The sequence below is a fragment of the Myotis lucifugus genome, unplaced genomic scaffold (genome assembly GCF_000147115.1).
Source record: "Myotis lucifugus unplaced genomic scaffold, Myoluc2.0 scaffold_28, whole genome shotgun sequence".
Classification (NCBI taxonomy): domain Eukaryota; kingdom Metazoa; phylum Chordata; class Mammalia; order Chiroptera; family Vespertilionidae; genus Myotis; species Myotis lucifugus.
The window spans coordinates 3,388,290-3,409,378 of NW_005871076.1; the positions used below are offsets into that span (position 1 = coordinate 3,388,290).

The window sequence follows — 21,089 nt, forward strand, 5'->3', positions numbered from 1 at the left end:
CAGATGGACAGACCGATAATTAAGTAAATGTGGGGGATCTTGTCTAACACGCCATGCTTTCTACCCTGATTCAATGGTGTCACGCTGTTGCTGCTTTTCATGAAACCTTACACCACCCCATCTAGCACTTTGCATCCTGTCCTTGAGATTTTTACGTGAGCAGAAAGGAGTTCTGAGAAGCTGAGAGTTTTTGGCACGTTCCTTCGGCCACGAGCGTCACTCTGTTGTGTTACACATCCAGCGACAAGTCCTATTTCCACATCCTCCCCAAGGGGCAGGGCCCAGATGCTGCTCCTGATCCAACCCTGTGACACCAGACCTTGAAGGTGAGCCAGCAAAGTTACAGATGAAAGTCTGGGTTGGGCTGACACTGGGCTTGATGTGGCAAGGCAGGACAGCTATGAAAGGTAGGTTGCAGAAGGGGGTCTCACCTCAGAAAAGAAAGGTTTGCCAGAGAGCCAACCTGGGGAAAAGTCGGGAGCTCCATCTTCGGTGCGATTAGCGCTCAAGGATGGACTTGGCAAAGCCCGTTTACCCAGGAGACTCTGCAGTTTCCCCAAGCAAAGCCTGTCGCCTGTCTGCTGTGCTTGCCAAGGAAGGCCGGGCAATGCTCTCAGGACCACGGAGAGCTTTGGGAGGGAAAGACCAAGGGGAATCTGAAGAAATGGTGAGGCTGTGGGTGTGTGAGTCGTTAATGTGTCAAACAGAAAGCTGGATTGATTTTGACACACAGACTTACTAGGCAGAGGTAAGAGGCTTTGAGAAAAACATGCCATTTGCATTTAGGTCACTTGTGTGTACAGGGGACTCCAGCAAGAACAGAGGTAGAGGGCTGGGGGGAGCGATCAAGGGCACCAGAGGAGACAGGAAGATGAAGGGACAGAGAAAAGCCTTGTTGGGGGAGGTCTTGGGACATTCGTTGCTTGAGAAAACCCCAGCCAGGGTTTGTGGTGGCCTTTTCCAGGGGCAGCAGCCAACCTTCTTTCCAAGGTAAATAGTTCCTGAAGGAACGTGTCCAGAGTCCTGAGGAGGAGAGTGCTGGGCAGATGGAAAGCTAGCTCAGAAAGGAGGGTGGCAGGGCAGAGGTGGGGAGGGGAGAGGTGGGGAAGAGGGAGGGGGTCAAGGGAAGGCAGGGGAGGCTGCAGTCCTAGACACCATGAGCTCAGGAGGGCTGATTTGGGTTCTCAGGTCCCTCCCCGTTGAGAGTCAGAGGTGGATATTTTATAGTGGGGCTCCTGAGGTGCCTCGGGAATAATATTAGGAAATGCCATCTTGTTATGTAATCTTATTGTTTATTTGTATCATCCTCACTTAATGTTTATCCAATGCAGCACCATCCCAAGTAAGCAATTTACATAACTTTATCTCATTTATCTTCACAATAACCCTATGAGTGAAGGTAACGTTGTTATCCCCCTTGTGGAGGAGAGGAAAATGAGGTTCTAAGAGAAAAACATGCCTTGCCTAGCTCAGGTCTCATGGCAAGTAGTAGATGAGTCAAGACTTGCCCTCAGTTGGGTTGACTCCAGGGTCCAGGCTCCTGACCCCCAGAGAAAAGGCCCAACCAGCCTAAAGAGCAGAAGGAAACCCCAGACATGAGCCAGGAATCTAGCACAGGAAACACAACCACACAACACCTCAACCGCCACTTACTGGATGTCTACTTCCATATTTTATCAAATCTAAGACACCATAAATTGTAAGATATGTAAGATACACCATTATTTTATGTGCCACTAAGAAAAAAAAATGCTGTACATCCTGGTTTTAGAGCTGTTAAAATACCAAAAGAAAACTGCCTCTGAGGCTTGGTGAAATATTTTAAGTGCTATTCTGTGCCAAGAGGTCTGCCTCTACAATCTCATTTCCTCTCAACATCAGCCCTTTCTCAACACCCCTGCAATACAGATGAGGACACAGGGCTCAGAGCAGCAGAGCCTGTGCCCGAGGTCAATGATACAGAGCTAGAGAGCTGCGAGCCTGGATCTGTCCTCGGCAACCTCCTGCACCGAAATTCCTGTCCTTAACCACGTTGCCATTGAAAGAGATGGGAGGACACCTTTGTCATTTGTTCCTTTTGGTGGACAGCCTGCTGGGCCAAGCAGAAACACAATGGAGGCACCTGACTCCAGAGAAAACAAAACCTTGCCTTGTTCCTCTTCACAGCCTCATCTGTGACTGGGTTCACTCTGAGTCTCAAGCTCCCCCTGAACTCTGGGGATGCATCTTCAGGTTACAAGTTCAGGATGATCTTTCCAGCTCTGCCCATTCACTTCCTAATTCATAAGCTTCTTTTGACCCATTTCTCCCCTTTTCCAAACTGTAGCTGGTGATTTGTGCCAGATTTTGTAACATCATCCTTGACCCTGAACTTTCTTCTCCCACATCTTCCTTGCCTCCTCCCATGTCTTAACTCTTTGGCTCCACCCTGGCTTGTTTAAGAACCATCTTTGTGTATTAATCACTTCCCAGCCCTATTTCACTCTTCTTCCTCACTAAAGTTCTTCTAGCATCCTTGCTGGTTAAAATAAAAGTAAGGGGAAAACAAGGAGGTTGTATGTGTGGAAAAAGCCAACTGGACAAGTTTTCTTGCTTTAATTTTTAACCTCAAGATCTCCATCATCCACTGTGTGCTCTGTATCTGCAAGCTGGCCTCTTAGTTTCCAACTTATGTCATCATCGCGTATCCCCTCGCCCTCTGTCTTGACTTCTTGGCTGTCCTTCCCATAGTTTTCCATCGTGAAGAAGGCAGTTGTATTTAACAAAACCTTCCTCATCTCTTGGAAACACCCTTGCTCCCTCCCCTCCCAGCCACTGAGTCACTCTTTCCCTTCACGTCTCTTCTCAAAGACTTCCCGGCACTGGAGATGAAGGATGGGACTTGGCACTTTCCTTTCCCAATATTACTCCCCACTTCAATAAGAAATTAAAATCACAGCTTGGAAATGCCTCTTAAAGGGCAAAATTATTCTATTGGGACACGCCCACTCTCTTTTTCCCCCCATGACCCCTCTTCTCACTCCTCTTCTACCCTTCACAATCTCTCTTCTTTTTCTTTGCATGACTGTCTCAACTCAGCCTAACTTCCCACAAAGTCCCACTAAGGGTAACTTTAACAAAATTCACACTTTCAGTATCTGTAAACCCTTATTGGATGTTTCTTTTCAGTGTTTGATCAAAGTGCTAACCAGCTCAGTATAGTTTTCTTTGCTCTAAGTTCCCCCAGGGCAGATATGTCTGCTTCACTCATTCACTCCTTACACGGCAAGGCTGTTGTTATAAATATATGCTCTGTGAATGAATGACTAGCAGGCATTGATGGGCTTTTGTGTCCATTTGGGATGGGAGCTCCATGAAGGCACCCATTCAACAAATATTTACTGAGACCCTACTGTGTACCAGCGCTTGGTTAAGCATGACAGATAGAATAATAAACAAAACAAAAATTCAAGCTCTCTTGGAGCTTACTTTCTCCTACAAAATGACTGTGTAAAAAAATTTATTAAATTGATGTCTAGCCACCTAGTCTTAGATGCTAAGTATGTTGGAGAAAATCTTGAAATGACTAAAAGTTGAATTCATATTTGTCCTAGAAGCGCTAAGAAACTGGGAAGAAGAGTTGGTTAGAGAATGAGATGAGAACATGTTTTAAGAGCTTTATTGAGATATAATGTACATATCACACAATTCACCCATTTAAAGTATGTAATTCAATGGCCTTTAATATATTCACAGAGTTGTACAAATATTGCCACTATCTGTTTTCGGGACATTGTCATCACACTAAAAAACCCCACACCCTCTAAGCCAGCGGTTCTCAACCTGTGGATCGCGAACAATGAAAATACATCCTGCATATCAGATATTTACATTACGATTCATAACAGTAGCAAAATTACAGTTATGAAGTAGCAACGAAAATAATTTTATGGTTGGGGGTCACTACAACATGAGGAACTGTATTAAATGGTTGTGGCATTAGGAAGGTTGAGAACCACTGCAAGCAGTCATATCTCATTCCCTCCCCTCCCAGCCCCTGGCAACCACTAATTTACTTTCTGTCTCTATGGATTTGCCTATTCTGGGTGTTTTATATGAATGAATCATACAATATATAGTATTTTGTGACCAGCTTCATTTACTTAGCATAATGTTTTCAAGGTTCATCCATGCTGTAGCATGTTCTTAGTACTCCATTCCTTTTTATAGCTGAGTAATATTCCATTGTATGGGTATATCACATTTTGTTTATGCATTGATGGACATTAATGTTCATAGCAACAGTATTCACATTTTTGTATGATATGTTTTCATTTTTCTAGGGTCTATCCATAGGAGTGGGTTTGTTGGGTCATATGTAACTCTATGAATAATCATTTGAGGAACTCCTAAAATATTTTCCAAAGTGGCTTCACCAATTTTACATCACCACCAGCAATTCCAGGACTCTGATTTCCCTACATACTTGCCAACACTTGTTATTATCCAGCTTTTGATTATAGCAATCCTAGTGGATGTGAAATGATATCTCACAGTCGATCTGCATTTTCCTGATGGATAATGATGCTAAACATCTTTTTATGTACAGATGACAACATCCGTATTATGCCTTATTCCCAGACAGTGCCTGCATATCATGGATGCTCAATAACCACTGTTGAATGAACATAACCAAGAATGAAGCCAAGAAACATGCCTGGAAGGACATTGGTTCTATTAGCTATGACAGGCCTGGAAAGGGAATGGTTGTATGAGGGAGAATATTTTGCAAATATAAAGCCATGTATTTTGATCCCTTCCACTCTATCCTGCTGCCTTTAAACCATGTTCCATTTGGAGCCTCCCTTCCTAGAGGCTGGGCCAGGAGGCCTGTTGCCTGGAGCCTGAGAAGGAAGGGGAACATTGAATAAAGAGAGAGGACAGTTGGCTCAACCGCCCAGATTTGCGGAGACATTTGCGAAATTGCTTGAGCTCCCCTTTAGCATAGTGAGGGCGACTCTGGCAGCCAGACTGTGCAGTTTCTACCACTGTATGGGGGCATTTGAGGGCAGGGCAGCTGGCCCTGCAACATGGGGAGTCCCAGAGAGTTGAGAGGGTGGATAGGTGTGATTGGGTGGCAAGTGGGTGTAGTTTGCACTCAGGGGTTCCTGCTGTTCCTGTGTGATGCGGATGCTGAGACAAGAGCCAGAGGCCAGGGGCAGACCTGCGTGGGGAGGCAGAGACCCAGCGGGGCCCACAGCCAGCAAATGCTGGTCAGCCAAGGAGCCGCCCTTGGCCCTGACCGAGCTATGAGAGACCAGGACCTCAACTTGAGCCATGAAGGCTGTGGTGGGCAGTCAAAGGGCTCCACACTAAGACCTTGGTCCCCAGAGGCCTCTGAGTGAGGGTCTCGACTCCTCCAGGGAGAGGCTGAGTTACCCCACTGCTCTTACCGCGAGATGATACTCAGAAGAGGAGCCGGGAGAGAGGTCGTAGATGGAGGGATCTCAGGGGCAGAGCAGGACTTAACAGGCTTTTTAAATTCTTGCACTGGATAAAACTGAAGCTGTTTCTCAACTACCTAGCAGGTGAGGAAGCGCAGATTACAGACAAGCGAAGAGGAACTGCAGTCATGTTGTGTGAGAAAGCCGGTGGCCCACCACTTGGGCCTGTTTGGGCTGGTTAGCACAGCAGTGAACTAGGCCCACACAGGACAGTGGGAGCAGGGACATGGTCGGAACCTGACCTCAGTCTGAGAGTGTGGCTGGTCTGTGTCCAATTCTAGGGCCTGCTATGGAGCCAGGGAGCATCTGGGCAAGAGAATCTCTCTTCTTTAATCAGTAAAACAGCTCAAAGTGCATTCCTTTGTCACCTTTGGCTATGATTTTTAAAAATATATTTTTATTGATTTCAGAGAGGAAAGGAAAGGGAGAGAGAGATAGAAACATCAATGATGAGAGAGAATCATTGATCGGCTGCCTCCTGCACATCTCCCACCTGGGAACGAGCCTGCAACCTGGGCATGTGACCTGACCGGGAATCAAACCATGGCCTCCTGGTTCATAGGTGGATGCTCAACCACTGAGCCAAGCAGGCAGGGCTGGCTATGATTTTTAAGAAGCGTCTGGAGGCACTTGGGTGGGCCAGGCTAGAGAAACATCACTCCTCTAACAGTGGCACCACCCAGTTTTGGAGCCCTTACTTTGTTTTAGGTGCTGTACTCACTCTTACATGTGCCAATGAATTCTCCAACAACCATTTGCTGTTAGTCATATTTCATAGATAAGGAATCAAGGGCTTGGTGAGGCTTCCAGGATCTTCTGTGGGTAAGTGGTTAGAAGTATGTGAACATGTGATCTAGATGCTTAGGCTGTGCTCGTGGCACTGTGTACGCTGCCTCTCACTTCTCCTGCCTAAAACTTCCCCGTAGAATCTAAGCAAGAGCTGACTAAGAGCTTTTATTGAAGAAAAAAATTTTAAAGGTTATTGTTCTGTATTTGTAGAAAAAACAAACTCTCCCATTTCACAATAATAAGGATGGTTAAATAGAAACATGACATGTAACCAAAGTAGGAAACCTGAGTGAGAACTCTGCATAGCCAGTCTTCCCCAGGCACAAGCCAGCTCCAATAAACTCAAGGCCTCAGCTTTGCTAGTTATGCAATTGTTTCCAAAGACATTATACTCAGCTCAGCCCAAAGCATATGTGCTTCCACTCATCCATTTGCCAACCCACTTCTCTACCCATTCATCCACCCACCCATCCACCCACTCATCCATTCATCCATCCACCCATCCATCCACTCATCCATCCATCCATCCATCCATCCATCCATCCATCCATCCACCCACCCATACATCCACTCATCCATCCATCCATCCATCCATCCATCCATCCATCCATCCATCCGTTTAGTTTTTCATTTCACAATTATTGAGCCTGCCACATACCAGGCACTAGGGACCCAAATAAACCAGGCAGTTCTTTCCTTTGAGAAGTTCACACTTGGGGCAGAAGCACCACCTTAGTATAGTATATACGGGTACTAAACATTGGTTCAGCATGCGTGCAGTGAGAGTAGATAGGGAAGGGGAATGGAGAGAGTTCGGCATGAGAATGAGGCAATGAACTACCCCAGATCTCTCTGCGCCTCTCTCCTTAAATGTCTCAACTTAAATGTTGCCTCTTCAAGGCATCTTACCTGACCATTTATTCTAAAGTTGGCTTTACTTTTTATTCCCTCTCTTGGATCCTTGACCCTGTATTTGTCTTTCTTTGTCCTTTAATTTGGTGGTGTGTTCTGTAAAGTCCCAGGTACAATGCGGTTCCATTAGAACAGGGACCACAACTTTTTTCATAAAAATATCTCCAAGGCCTGACATAGGGTGGGTGCTCCATTTGTTAACTGAATGAATGAAGGTTTGTACTTTGGCCTGAAGGCAGTGAAGAATAATGAAGGATGTTTGAGCAAGAAAGGGACACGATCAGATTTGTGGTTTTGGAGGACAAGTCTGGAGATGTTGTGGGTGAGGTGAGGAGAATAAGCTACACAGAGAAAAATTAGAAGCACTTGCCTGGGATAGCGGTCAAGATTTTGTTGGCCTGACCCAAGACATTGATTGTAGGTAGGGAAGGAAAGAAATAAAAATGTAAGGAATATTTAGGTTGAATCATTAGGCGATGCCTGTGGGCAGTGAGGGAAAGGGAATATGACTAAGGTCAGTTGTTTGGGATACTCTGTAACCACCGTCCTGTCATTAATTAAGGCAGAGGCAATTTGGGATTTGGGAGACATGGGTAGAATCTGAGGTAGACAAGAGCACCAGGGAGAGAAAGAGAGTGCACACACTGTTGAGAGGACAGGCTCTGAGGGATGCTGGACTGCGAAGGGTGGCTAAAGGGAAAGAAACCGGGACAGGATGCCAAGCAAGGGCAGTTAAAGAGACAGAAGACCCAGAAGCCAGTGCTACTGTTGAAACCAGATAGAGGAGAACAGCCTAGAATGGGATTAAATGCAGGAAAGTCCATGAGAGAGGGGTGTGGAGACCCCGGTTCAGGCTGCAGCATCTCTAGCCATGAGGAAGGTGGGTGCAATGGGCCAGATATTCTGGTGGTTAAAGAGAAGCCAGACAGTGGGAGTTCTAGGCAAAATCTCCCAATGGTAAATGTCAAATCAATTAAGAACAACCACAACCAGTGGTGGCTCCAGCAAACCAGATAGCCTCCGGCCACATCTGGCTTCTGGATAAAATGTTTACAACCCTGATTTTGTCAGAGAACATGGCCTAGCTTTTCTAAGGAGAGTTTTGGTGGAAGGAGTATGACATATAATTTTTAGAATCAGTTAAGGGATAATTCATGCATATTATTCTAGAGCTTCTTTCCCCCGACTCGTCTATGTACATATACATCCAGCTCTTTTTCACGGCTGCCCAGTATTTGCTTGGCTGTAGCATTCACTTTCTCATTTCATTATTGATGCCACATGGTTTCCAGGTTGTTGTTCTTGCACACAGTGCTGCAGTGAACTGCATTCATTGATCTCTGGGCACTGGTGAGTCCTTCCACAGGACAAATTCTTAACACTAGACCTGCCAGTCACAGATCTGCACACAGTGTGCTGTTTTCTCAAAGGACTTGTTGAAGTTGCTCTTCCCTCGAGCCTGGGAATGAAAAATGCAGGGAAGATGTATGTGTAAGGAAGCTTATAAATGGAAAACAAAGCTTTAAAGGATCTCCACCTGACAAATATACAGGGTGGGGCAAAGGTAGGTTTACAGTTGTTCATGTGGAAACTAATGCAATAATAAATAATAATACAAGAATAAACTCTGTGTTTTGCATACTCACAACTGTAAACCTACTATTGCCCCACCCTGTACAGCTTTCTTTTTAATCAAGATACCTTAATCAATAAAGAAATTTTTAAAAAAAGATGTTGTGGGTAGGGCTGTATTTATGAATAGGTAACTCTTAGTCATGAATCAAATAACTAGAGAGAGAGAACTTTTACCTCTACCCTCCTTTGGTCATCCATCTTCTAGGCCTAGAGTCAATATTTGAAGAAGGCAGTGACTCCCTAGGGCCCAATGAAACATGTGAAAAGAGTCCTGGTGTGGGAAATTTGTTCACAGATTTCAGGGAGATCAAAGGTTAAAGTCCATTAACTTTATTTTTTTAAACATGATTATACCCCTGGGATTTGGTATTTAATCTGTGAAATCATCGGTTTAATTATATTTTCAGAAGATCATTCTTTGCCACCTGAGCGGGGAAAACCCCTCTCTCATCCTACAGAGAACACAAAAACACGCAGGAGAAACTAAGAGGAGGCCTCAACAGCCTCTCTGCAGGGGCCCTGGCTTTCAGCCCCGCAGGCGGCACACTTAGCTCAAAGCGCCCTCTTCTGGACTCAGGCTCCACTGCACCTGCCCGGGCCTCGCCCACCAAGGCATGAGAAGTCTGATTTTTAGTGTCCACAAAGCTATTCCAATTCTAACTTCAACACATCTGCCTTAGCCACTGAAACCCCAAGATGGTCTTTTTCAACATTTGTGCTATCTTCTCAGGTCTCACAGAATTTGTCTCCTCTTTAAAAATGACTCCTTGGTTACTGTTTTCAAAAAATAGCCTCCTCAGATCTGAGTTAAGTCACTGGATTCCAGTTACTTTTAACTGTTGGGAATGCATTCATGATTTGGACAGGTGGGAACGAGGTCTGGAAGCCATAGGAGAAGGGCAGATAGTTCTGGGTGTCCTCACCCAATGCATTTGAGCAAAACATGGTTAAGATTGAGGTTTTCTATTTCACTCTAGAATGCAGTCAGAACCTTCAGTCAGCCTCATATTTCCTCTATCCATTTAACAAATATTTGCTGAGCACCTATTATGTGCCAGGGAATGTGCTAGGAGCAGGATCACAGTAAGGGACAAGATGACGACAGTGTCGCTTTAATCCATCGTGTGTAATAACTAGGCAGTGTACTTATTGCAAAATGCTTGGAAATCTAAGAGCGTCATAATGGGTTATTGGAGCCTCCATAAGGTGCTTTCAAATTACCTGTTAATCTTTCGCGTCCTGCTCCTATTAAATTTAACTAGCTTACTCCTCTCAATTCAGAAATGGCTTCTTTCTAACTTCTTAAAAGGGGCTATTCAATCCTCCAAGCAACACGCTCATAATCTGTTAGGATAGGAAGGAGGAGGCAGAATGAAAGAAAACAGCTTTTCCAAATAGCTGCCTGTTTTGCTTGGAGCCAGGGTGGGCAGCGCTGAGGCCGGGCCCTGTTTGGATGTGGCAGCCTGCGGTTACCTGGCACAGGCTTCACAAACCCTGCTGGGGGAGCCCAGCCTGCAGCCCACAGCTCCCTCCTCACCCTGCCCATCCTCCAGGCAAGCGCGGCCCCTTCTCTCTCGCATTGGGGTGTGGGAGCCATTTCCCAGACAGAAGGGCATCAGGTCCTGGAAAAGGCCGGCCCCAAAGAGGGGTGCTTCCTGCAACCCGACCACCGCCTTTGTGGAGTTGAAGACAGCAATGACAGCTGGGGAACCCGGCAAGGGCATCCCAGACAGATAAGGGGATGACGCAAGGTCAAGGGCTGGGAAAAGTCAAGTCCCAACACAGCTCCCAATGAGATCCACTGGTTATTTATATTCTCTCTGACTTTTACTAAACTTTAGATGAACTTGGAGAGGCAGACATCCTTTCTTCCCCGCTTCTCTTGTAATATGATGCTTCTTTGGAAAGTCGTGGATCCTTCTAGCCTGCTATCCAAAATACCCGCGAACTCGGCTTTTAAAAAAGCTAACCTTCTCTCCAAAAACACTCCTGGTTTCCAAAGCCATGGTTCTGAACGACTGTATTTTATGGGCTCGCACCATCAAAAGTTCTGAATTTTCAGGTGCTCTTTCCCCAGTTACACTGTTCAATTAAATCCAGTTCATTCAACTCAATTCAGCAAATATTTACTGACCTGAGCACTGTTAGAAAAAGACCCAGACATGCGCTCAGGAAATTCACAGACCAAGGGATGAGACGGATGAATAAATGAATCCTTTCAGTCCAGTGAGGTGAGCGCAATGACAGAATCATGTACAAGCCGGCACTTGACGGCCTCTGCTCTCGTGGAGGTATGGTCTAGAAAAAGAACCAGATGATAACTGCCACCTGAGTTTTAATGGGGCATCTGGCCAGGGGGTCCAGCAGGATGTCCTTGAAGAAGTTGCAGTCGTGATTGAAAGATGGGTCAGGGCAAATGAGCGGTAGGGTGGAGGGAACAGTGGTCCAGGCGGGAGAGGGGCGGGTGGGGGGGAGGGCATGTGCAGAGGAACTGTGGCAGGAGGTCACAGGCTGTAATCAAGGGACCAAAGCAAAGCTGGGGCCAGAGCCTGAGACTGGAGGGGAGAGCTGGGTGGCTGGGCCAGAGAGGTCAGCAGGGCCAATCCCATGTAAGCCCTTGTCAGCCACGGCCTTCATTTCTGTGCACGCATTTCCTATCGGTGCGAAGGGGATCAGAGCATTGTCTACTAACCTGTGGGAGTGAGTGAATCCCTGTAGCACTAAGGAGTGTGCTGTCAGTATCAGCTGTAATTATCATCCTCATCATCTCACCAGGATGAGTCTGTGAATGAGGGCCACGCTGGCCCAGGTCACATATGAGGTCTCAGAGGCCACAGAAATTAGCATAAACTCCTATAAGAGTAACCATGGGCTTTCTGGAGACATTCTGAATGAGTGACCGGCTGGGCTGCTGACCACAAGGCTCAAAAACAACCACCAAGAGTTTATCCCCAAATACCCAGAAAAAAACCGAGACAGAGGAAGGAGGACAGCGCCTCCCGAAGAAGGCTGGCTATAAATGGAAAATTACCCTGGGAGAAAACACATCTTATTTGATGTGAACCCATTTTTGACTCTGTCTGGAAATCCAGGGCAGAAGGAAGTGGAGGGGACAGGGGTGAGCAGGGGTGCCCAGGCCGAGGCTGCCTGCCCGGGGATGATGAGGAAGGGCTGCAGCAGCTGCCACGGCACCCACACCTCATGCCAGACGCTGAACAGACGCTGTGCTCCTGGGCTGCGTCTTGGCTGTGACATGTGCCCAGGGCTCAATGTTGGCCCACAGCTGAGATGGGGAGCGGGAGCTGGGCTGGGAAAAGGCAACATGGGAGAAGCCGCAGGGGAGTATGGGGAGCAGGGCTGGCATTCCTGGGCCACTTCTGTTCCCTAAAATGACTTGTCGCAGCATGAGTGAGATAACCGATCCAGTAAGAACCCAATGAATGTCAGCTTATAAATTAGTCAGTCCTCTCTTCTGAGCAACTTGGAGGCTCCATTACCCTCGGCTCTTAGCGCCAGTTCTTCAGCCCATTTGCTGGGTGGCACTGGGTAATTTCTGAACATGTCAGTGCCTAATACTTCTCATTCGAAAAGAATTGTGACCTTACCATTTCAATGGCTCTACTTCAAAAATGTTAACCATAATAAAGGGCAACATTTGATGACATGTTTCACTATGTGCCAGACACTGTTAAGAACCTTCCTGGGAGGTTAGAGCCCCGGTACTCAGACCTGGAGTCAGAAGGCCTGGGTTCGAATCCCAGACCAGTCCCTTCCAGGATCTGTGGCCTCGAGCAATTCCTTAACCTCCCTGGGATTTGGTTTTTTCATCTGGGAAATGGGTTTGGTCATAGTACCCAAGTCACAGGGTCCCGGAAAGACTGGATGAGGTATAGCTCAGGAAGAGGCACTTAGTACAGTGTCCGGTACCAAGAGCGCTTACTGACCCTGCACGATGAGCATTATCACGAATTCTCCCCGTCTGTACTACCCAGTACCCTGTATTACAGCCCAGGAGACTGAGGCTAAAAAATGGTTACATGTCCACACAGTGGAATATCATTCAATGATAAAAAAATAATAATAAATGAGCTCTCAAGCCATAAAAAGACATGGAAGAAACTTAAACCCATATTACTCAATGAAAGAAGGCAATCTGAGAAGGCAACATAGTGTATGACTTCACCTGTATGACATTCTGGAAATGGCAAAACTATGAAGACAGTAAAAAGATTAGTGGGTTCTGGGAAAGTGGGGGGCGGGGGCGGAGAGAAGGGGAGAAGAGGTGGAGCAAGGAGGACTTTAGGGCAGTGAAACATCTCTGAATGATACTAATGGTACACACATGTCCAAACCCTTAGAACGTACAACACCAAGAGTGAACCCTGACGTAAAGTATGGGTGATCATGAGGTGTCAGTGTAGGTTTATCAACTGTAACAGATGCATCCCTCTGGTGGGGATGTTGATCATGGAGAGGCTGTGCACGTGTGGGACGGGGGGCATTATGGGAAATCTCTACCTTCCTCTTAATTTTGCTGTGAGCCAAAACAGCTCTAAAAAAAAAAAGTCTATTAATTTTTAAAAAATAAGGTTAAGTGGCACAGCTCCGGGAGGCGGAGCTGGGACTCGGAGCTCGCCGTGTGTGAGCTCAGCCAGGCTCCTGTCCACTCCCCTCGGCTGCAGGGACACATCAGGCTCCTGCTGGCGGAAGCAAGTCACAGGAAGGAAGCAGGTGGAGACTCAGGAAGGAAGGGCGCTGGACACCTCTGGTTATCTTGGTGTGGTCATTGGTCTACAGGCCATCCCCGGCCCACGTAGCAGCTTCCCCTCGCCTCTGGTCCCCTCGCCCTCTGAGCCCGGGCCCTGCCTGAATGAGGGTGTCTGTGGGAAGGAGGTGTGGATGGTGATGCACCACGGCCCCTCCACTGACACACACTCAGCTCCCAGGGGGAATAGCTTGCGCCGCGTGCCCGCTAGGAATGAGCGTGTGTGTTCAGCTATATATTTACACTTTAAAATGTTGATCCTTCTGACTTAGCCCCCCTCACCCCCACCAGCATAAGAAATTCCCATGTTTCACTTTAGTACATTGCGGAACCTGCGTCTTGTAGCTGATGGTATGGGTTGATCCTATTTTTCCCATGAGAAGAATAGAGTGATTGAGGGCTACCTATTTAGGATCTCTATCAGTATTGTGATATTAAAGCAAAATCTAGTGACTATAAACCTCGGCCATAGTTTCAAATAATGAGGCTAGGAGCCAAACTATAAAATGTATATGCAAGTTTTGTGCCTTAAGTAATTTGATCCTCACAGAATTTTTTTGAGGTGGGTGGTATTATACCATCATTTTGTAGATGAGGAAACCGAAGCCCAGAGAGGTTATGTGACTTCCCAAGAGCACACAGCCACTAAGTAGTGGACTCCATAGACTGTTCACCTTTGCTGACCTTTTGAACCTTTTGCACATGTTATCTTGATAAATCCTCATGGATTCCTCTCCCTCCTACTTTAAATGTCATGCCTAGCACAGTGCCTGGCAAAGGGAGCTGTCAATCAATGCTACTCTCCATCCCTCCTCTTGCACACTCCTCCTCCCACCACCTATCTGCTTCCCAAACTGGAGGATGCCTAAGAGTCACCTGGGAAGGTTTATTACCATCTAGATTCAGTAGGTTTGAGCCAGGGCCCAAGAATTTGCATTTTATAACTAATGTCCCACATAATTCTGATGTTGCTGTTCCCTGGATCATACTTTGAGAAACATTAATCTGTGGGCTTTAAAAGAAAATCATATTTTCGTATTTAAATCACCTGTTAAAAAGTAAAATAAGTCAGTCAGAGAAAGACAAGTATCACATGATCACACTCATATGTGGAATCTAAGTAACAAAATAAACTGATGAACAGAGTGGATCCAGAGACATGGAAGCATGGAACAGAGTGCAGAATCTCAGACGGAAGGCGGGGGAGGGTGGGTGGGTGAGAGGTAATCAACCGAAGACCTTGAATGCCTATATGCTTAACTCATGGACACAGACAATAGGGTACTGATGGCCTGGGGCGAGGAGGAGGGGGGGATGAGGGCAGCTGGAGAGGGGCGAAGGGGGAAAAGAAGGGGTATATGTAATACTCTCAACAATAAAGAATTATTTAAAATAAAATAAAATAAATGAATATGGTAAAAAGAAAAAAAACAGATAGTTCAAAAGAGTGGACAGTAAAAAGTAAGCCTCTCCAAATACAATGTAGGCAATTGGAATGGTCAGAACTTACATAATTTACTTATACAACAAATATTACAGATAATACATCAAAATGCAAATACAATGTAGACAATTGGAACGGTCAGAACTTACATAATTTACTTATACAACAAATATTACAAATAATACATCAAAATGGATAGTCTCAGATATAATGTTGTGTGAATAAAAGCAAATAATAGTAGTTGCCTTGGAGGAGGAGATAGAAATATTATGAAAAAGAGAAACAAAGGGAACTTCAACTTTCTCTCTAATGTTCTATTTCTTTTCTATAAAAAATCTGAACTAAATTTGAGAAAATGTTAACATTTGTTACATCTGGGTAGAGTGCACACAGGTGTTTCTTGCTACTTCTTTTTTGTTTTTCTTACATAAAAGGAAAGCCGACCCTGCCGTCCCTGGTCATCATTTCCTTCCCTGAAGGCAGCCCGATGTTATTTTATTTGTGCCTGCCTAGGTCAGTCTGTACCTTAACAAGCATGGAAATCTAATCTGATTCTCCCCACCCTCTCCAGGACTTGGTCTTACAATTAAATTATCTTTTGATCTTCAATTGATCCAGTCCCTTTCCTGTAGGTTTCTTCTTATTGACAAACATCCTCAGGTCTCTCATTTGAGAAAATTCCCCATTCTCCAGTTCTCTCCATTCTTACTTCCTCAAGACATGATTTTCTCTTAGTGTGACTGACCACAGTCCTTCCCAGGAGGGTGGTGTGGACTCGCTGCCTCCGATTCCTCATCACTGACTAAAGCATTTCCTCCCTCTCCTGGCTTCCCCATCCACCCATCTGTGGGAGCAGAACTCAATGATCATTTCTTGATCTTTATGTTTCTTGACTCTTCTGCAGATCCTGATACTTTTGGTCGCCCCTTTCTTGACCCTGTCTCCTGCTCTGACTTCCATAAGCATTCTTTATCAGTCTCTTTCTTTTCTTCTTCGACTCAGCTCCCCTTCTCTCACAGCCATATTGGGAGTCCCCACGCCCACCAATTCTGTCCTCTTCTCTCCACTGATGACCTCACCAAGCCCCTGCTCCAACCACAATGAGCATTTTGGTGAAGATACTCATATCCTCTTGAGTTCTCTTCCTAAGTGGCTTCAGAACCACATTTCCAACTGTCTGAGGAGCACACCCACCTCAATGTCCTGCAGATACAGCAAGCTCAGCCTGCCAAATCCAATGCACTTACTCTTCGGGAATTCTGTATTTCAATGTGTCTCAAATTTAATAATATGCATACGGATCACCTGGGGCATCTTGCTAGATGAAGCTTCTGGGTCTGTAAGCCTGGGGTGGGGCCTGAGATTCTGCATTTATAACAAGTACCTGGGTGATGTCTATGCTGCTGGTCCAAGGACCCCACTTTGGGTAGCAACATGCTAGAGAGATTTCCATTCTCCAGGCCAGAGGTTCTTAACTCTGCAAATCAGAACCAACTGGGGATTGTGCCAGTTATAGCATGGTTTAATAAATGTGCATATGGCCATGGAAAAAAGTGTGGTAGTTCCTGAAAATACTAAGAATAGAGTTACCATATGACCCAGCAACTCCTCTTCTTTTCTACCTGAAAAACTCAAAAACATTTATTTGCAAAGATATATGCACCCCTATGTTCATTGCAGCATTATTCACAGTGGCCAAGACATGGGAACAGCCAACGTGTCCTTCGATAGATGATTGGATAAAGACGACGTAGTACATATATACTATAGAATACTATCCAGCCATAAGAAAGGTGAAATACTGCCTTTTGAGACAACATGGATGGACCTTGAGAATATTATGCGAAGTCGATCAGAAAAAGCTAAGAACCATATGATTTCACTCATTTGTGGGATATAAAACTGAAACTCATAGACACAGACAACAGTATGGTGGTTACCAGGAGGAAGGGGGTAGGAGTAGTAAAGGGTAAAGGGGGCCAAATATATGGTGATGGAAGATTATTTGACTTTGGGTGGTGGGCACACAAGGCACTATATAGATCATGTATCATAGAAATGTACACTTGAAACCTATATGATCCTATTAACCAATGTCACCCCAATAAATTCAAATAAAAAAAATAATAAAATAAAATATCACAAATAAGTATGAGGAATCATCTGGCATCTCACTCATTCTATAGCTGGACAACTTAGACCTTATTCATCAGGCTGCTGAACTGTTCCTTTTTCAGAAATAGAAATGCCATCCAAAATTTTTCTGATATCCTTGTTGTTAACTGTTGTGGCTTGTTGAATCAAAGCAGCTGCATTTATTCAATATTGTTTCCTTCAAGAATTAACTCATCTTTTTGGGCTTGAATTACTGAACAAGCAATGCCTGACCTCATCTAAACCCTGTGGACGTATTTTTTGTTCAAGAAATTTTTGATTTCAACAAGAGAAACATTCTCCGGGATTATGACAATGATGGGGAAGTGAGCATACACAGACCTCACCTTGTAATGGAAGCCCAGTGTGACACCCTTGATCCTGTTCTGTACATGACTGCAGATAGTGTGAACGGTAGCCAGTTCCTTCCTATTTCCCCACCATTTGTCAACCCGGAGCCTCTTCTTTTTCTTTCCATGGAGACTGGGTTCTACATTGATGTGACTGAAGTTCCGTCACAGGGTGCCTCTGAGGCCCTTTGCAATAACTGTGTGTCCCACCCCATTTTCTGGGACGTCGACAGTTGGATTGCTGAGAGTGGTCTTCGTTCTCACAATAGATATGGTAAAGCTTACCGTCATATTTTTAAACTGACCGACTTTCTGGATGGTGTTATTTGGCATAAATAACAGAATATTGGGGGGGGGGGTTGGGGGACAAGCAAAAATGTGTATATGGTAAAAAAAAAAATTTTTCAAATAAATTACCTCTTTTTTCTGCCTTGTCCCAACCCAGACAAATGAATCAGAATTTCTGGGTATGTGGCCCAGGCATCTGCATTCCATAAATAACTACTGAGTTTCTGTTGGGCTAGGATTGTGCTCAAGACTAAAGAGATGGTAGTAAATAAGACAAAGCCTTATGGAACTTACATGTTAATGGAAATGGTGGTGATAAAATAGAAAAATAAACAAATACTGGAGAACATTTCCAGCAAGTGCTACGAAGGAAAATTTTGAGTTCTGAGATAAAGAAAATCTGAGAAGGGGCAGCTTAATCAGAATTTTAGGAAAGATCCTTCTGCAGAGATGGCATTGGAGCTGAAATATGAACCCTGAGGAGATGGACACACAAAGGTCTAAGAAAAGAGAAGCATTTCAGGCTGAGGAAACAGTGTTTAAGGCAGAAGGAACAGCAAATGCAAAAAATGCTGTGGCAGGTCCATGCTTGGTGAGTTCAAGGAAGAGAAGGAAAGCCAATGATGTAGGTGTAGCACAATGAACAAGGGAGGAAACGAGTGGGAGGAGGCCATGGAGAGGCTGGAGCCTGATCATGAGCCTGTAGGACACAGTCTTCCTATGGATAGAGCAACAGGAAGTCACGAGAAGGTTTTAAGCAGCAAGGGCTGTGATCTGACTTGAGCAATCTGCTGCAGGAGGGCAAAAAATTGAAACAAGGAGGCAGATAAGAAATAATTGTGGTTTGGAACATGGTGGCAGTAATGGAGATGATAGAAGAGGTCAGACAGGATATATTTTGGAGATAGAACTAATAGGACTTGCTGATGAATTGAATGGAGTGAGAAGGAGAGAAAAAGAATGACTTCTCTGTTTGGGGGCTGAGGCACTAGGGGCATTTATTAAGTTTTGAAATATTTGAGAAAGAAAAGCTGGGAAATTGAGTAGAAGGAATCAACAGTTCTGTCCGGGCCATCTTAAGTTTAAGATAATTATTGGGCATCCATGTGGAGGTGTTGAGCAGGAAGTGTGTTGTAAGACCTCGCTATAAATTATCTTTCCAGCTTTACCTCCCTCTCCCATGAACTCATCATATATAAGCCATCCTTAATTCAAAGTGTACTGCTTCCTCTTTTCACCTTGCATTTCCCCAACTCTGTTCCTTGCCCATGTAGTTCCTTGTCCCCTGTCCAGTGTACCTGCCAATCTTGGCCTTTTGAGACCCTAATCATGTATACGAACCATCTCAAATAACCGCTCCTCCCCTATATCTCCATCCTCAGTGCTTTGTGCCTCCTGGGAACTCCCATTAAAATGTGATGTCTTATTTGCGACATTCATCACACCTCCCCACCCAGTGCATATTTGCCTCCCCTGCTGGGCTGTAAGTTCCTGGAGGGCAGGACCGGCATCCTGTCCCTTAGGACATCTTCCATGATATCCACAAATGTGCCCAGCACATGAAAGGCTATTCATTAAATGTCTTGAATCAATGAGTGACTAGGACATGTCCTGAGATGATAGTCTGAGGTTAACCTAGAAATTGGTGATCAAAGGTGGGAAGTTTTCTTAACCCTGGAGGACCTGCTGATTGCTGAGTCTCTGGGTCATTGGCATGAAACCACCTAGTGCAATGCTAAGAGCCTTGACACATGTACGTCATTGTGTATCTCCATAGAGTATTGTCCGTAATCTGCTTGGGGCCAAGAGTATATTCTTTTTAAAAATATCTGAATCTTATTTATGAACTCACTAAAGAACCCATTATTAGAAAAGCTGGTCGTATATTCTTTCCTAAGAAAAATGCTTACAGTGTAATCAGCACCACTGCGGCTCCATGACCAATTTTGATCAGCTGCACTTTAGTCCACTTTGCTTTCTTTTAGTGCATGTACCTTATGCTGGGGCACCGGAAACTGGTGTTGAATCCTGATCATTTTACGTCCTTATGCCTCATCTGTCCATGAGCATTGATTAAAATCAGACTGATTTATTCTAGTGCATTTTGCTTCACCGTGTGTCAGGTCATGGATTCTGAAGTGGGGAAGAGACAATGACAGGTCAGATATTGGGTAGTGGGGTCTTTGTACGCAAGCTGACGGGCACCTAGAATGTGAGAGAAAGACGAGATAGAAATGGAGAGTAGTGACTTTGGAAGAAGGCTGGGTGTGACCTCGGCTCAGAAGGGTGTGAGTAGGAAAGGATGAAGAAGGAAGGGTATGAAGGCTGAGTGAGATTAACAGAGTAATACAGACGGTCCCTGACTTACAATGGTTTGACTTATGACTTTTCAACTTTATGATGGTGTGAAAGTGATATGCATTCAGTAGAACTGTACTTCAAATTTTATATTTTGACCTTTTCTGGGCCCAGGGATATCCAGTACAGTACTTTCTCATGATGTGGGGTAGCAGCAGTGAGTACAGCTCTGTCAGCCATGTGATCACGAGGGTCAACACTGATACTCTATAGCGTATTCACTGTGTGTAATGATTCTACCCAACTGTAGGCCAATGTAAGTGTTCTGAGAACATTTAAGGTAGGGTAGGCTGAACTATGAATGTTCAGTAGATTAGGTGTATTTTTGGCTTACGATATTTTCATCTTACAATGGGTTTATTGAGATGTAACCCCATCAGAAGTTGAGGAGCATTTGTATAAACATAAAGGATAGAGAAGATATGGAGGCTTTTGCAGGAGGATGGTAAAAATAACATTATCAATACCAGCACTTGGGCCCTACCTGATTTGGTTCAATGGGTAGAATGTTGGCCTGCAGACCAAAGGGTGCAGGGTTCAATTCCAGACAAGGGCACATACCTTGGTTGTAGGCTCCTCCCTGGCCCGGGCTCTGGTCAGAGCGAGTGCAGGAGGCAACCAATCGATGTGTTTCTCTCACATAGATATTTCTCTCTGTCTTTCCCTCTGAAACATCAATGGAAAAATATCCTCGGGTGAGGATTAACAACAACAAAATACCAGCACTTAGCACCTACTAAGTGTTGGTTACTTGCCAGGAATTGTGATAAGGGCTTTATACAGATTGTCTGATTCACTTTCCCATGGCCTTATAGTGGGTACTACTATTTAATCCATTTTGCATATAAGAAACTTAGGATCAGAGAGGTTAAGTAACTTGCTCAGGGTGACAGAGCTCGTAAGTAGAAGAG

At 45.0% G+C, this 21,089-nt stretch overlaps 1 protein-coding gene and 1 pseudogene across 4 annotated transcripts in view; one reads left to right on the forward strand and one right to left on the reverse strand.

Annotated features, from left to right (window-relative positions):
* The window catches only part of FGF1 (fibroblast growth factor 1), a 91,336-nt gene that overhangs the window by 23,607 nt on the left and 46,640 nt on the right, over positions 1-21,089 (forward strand). The gene's annotated exons all lie outside the window — the stretch shown is intronic.
* LOC106696769 lies at positions 17,209-17,823 on the reverse strand (annotated as a pseudogene).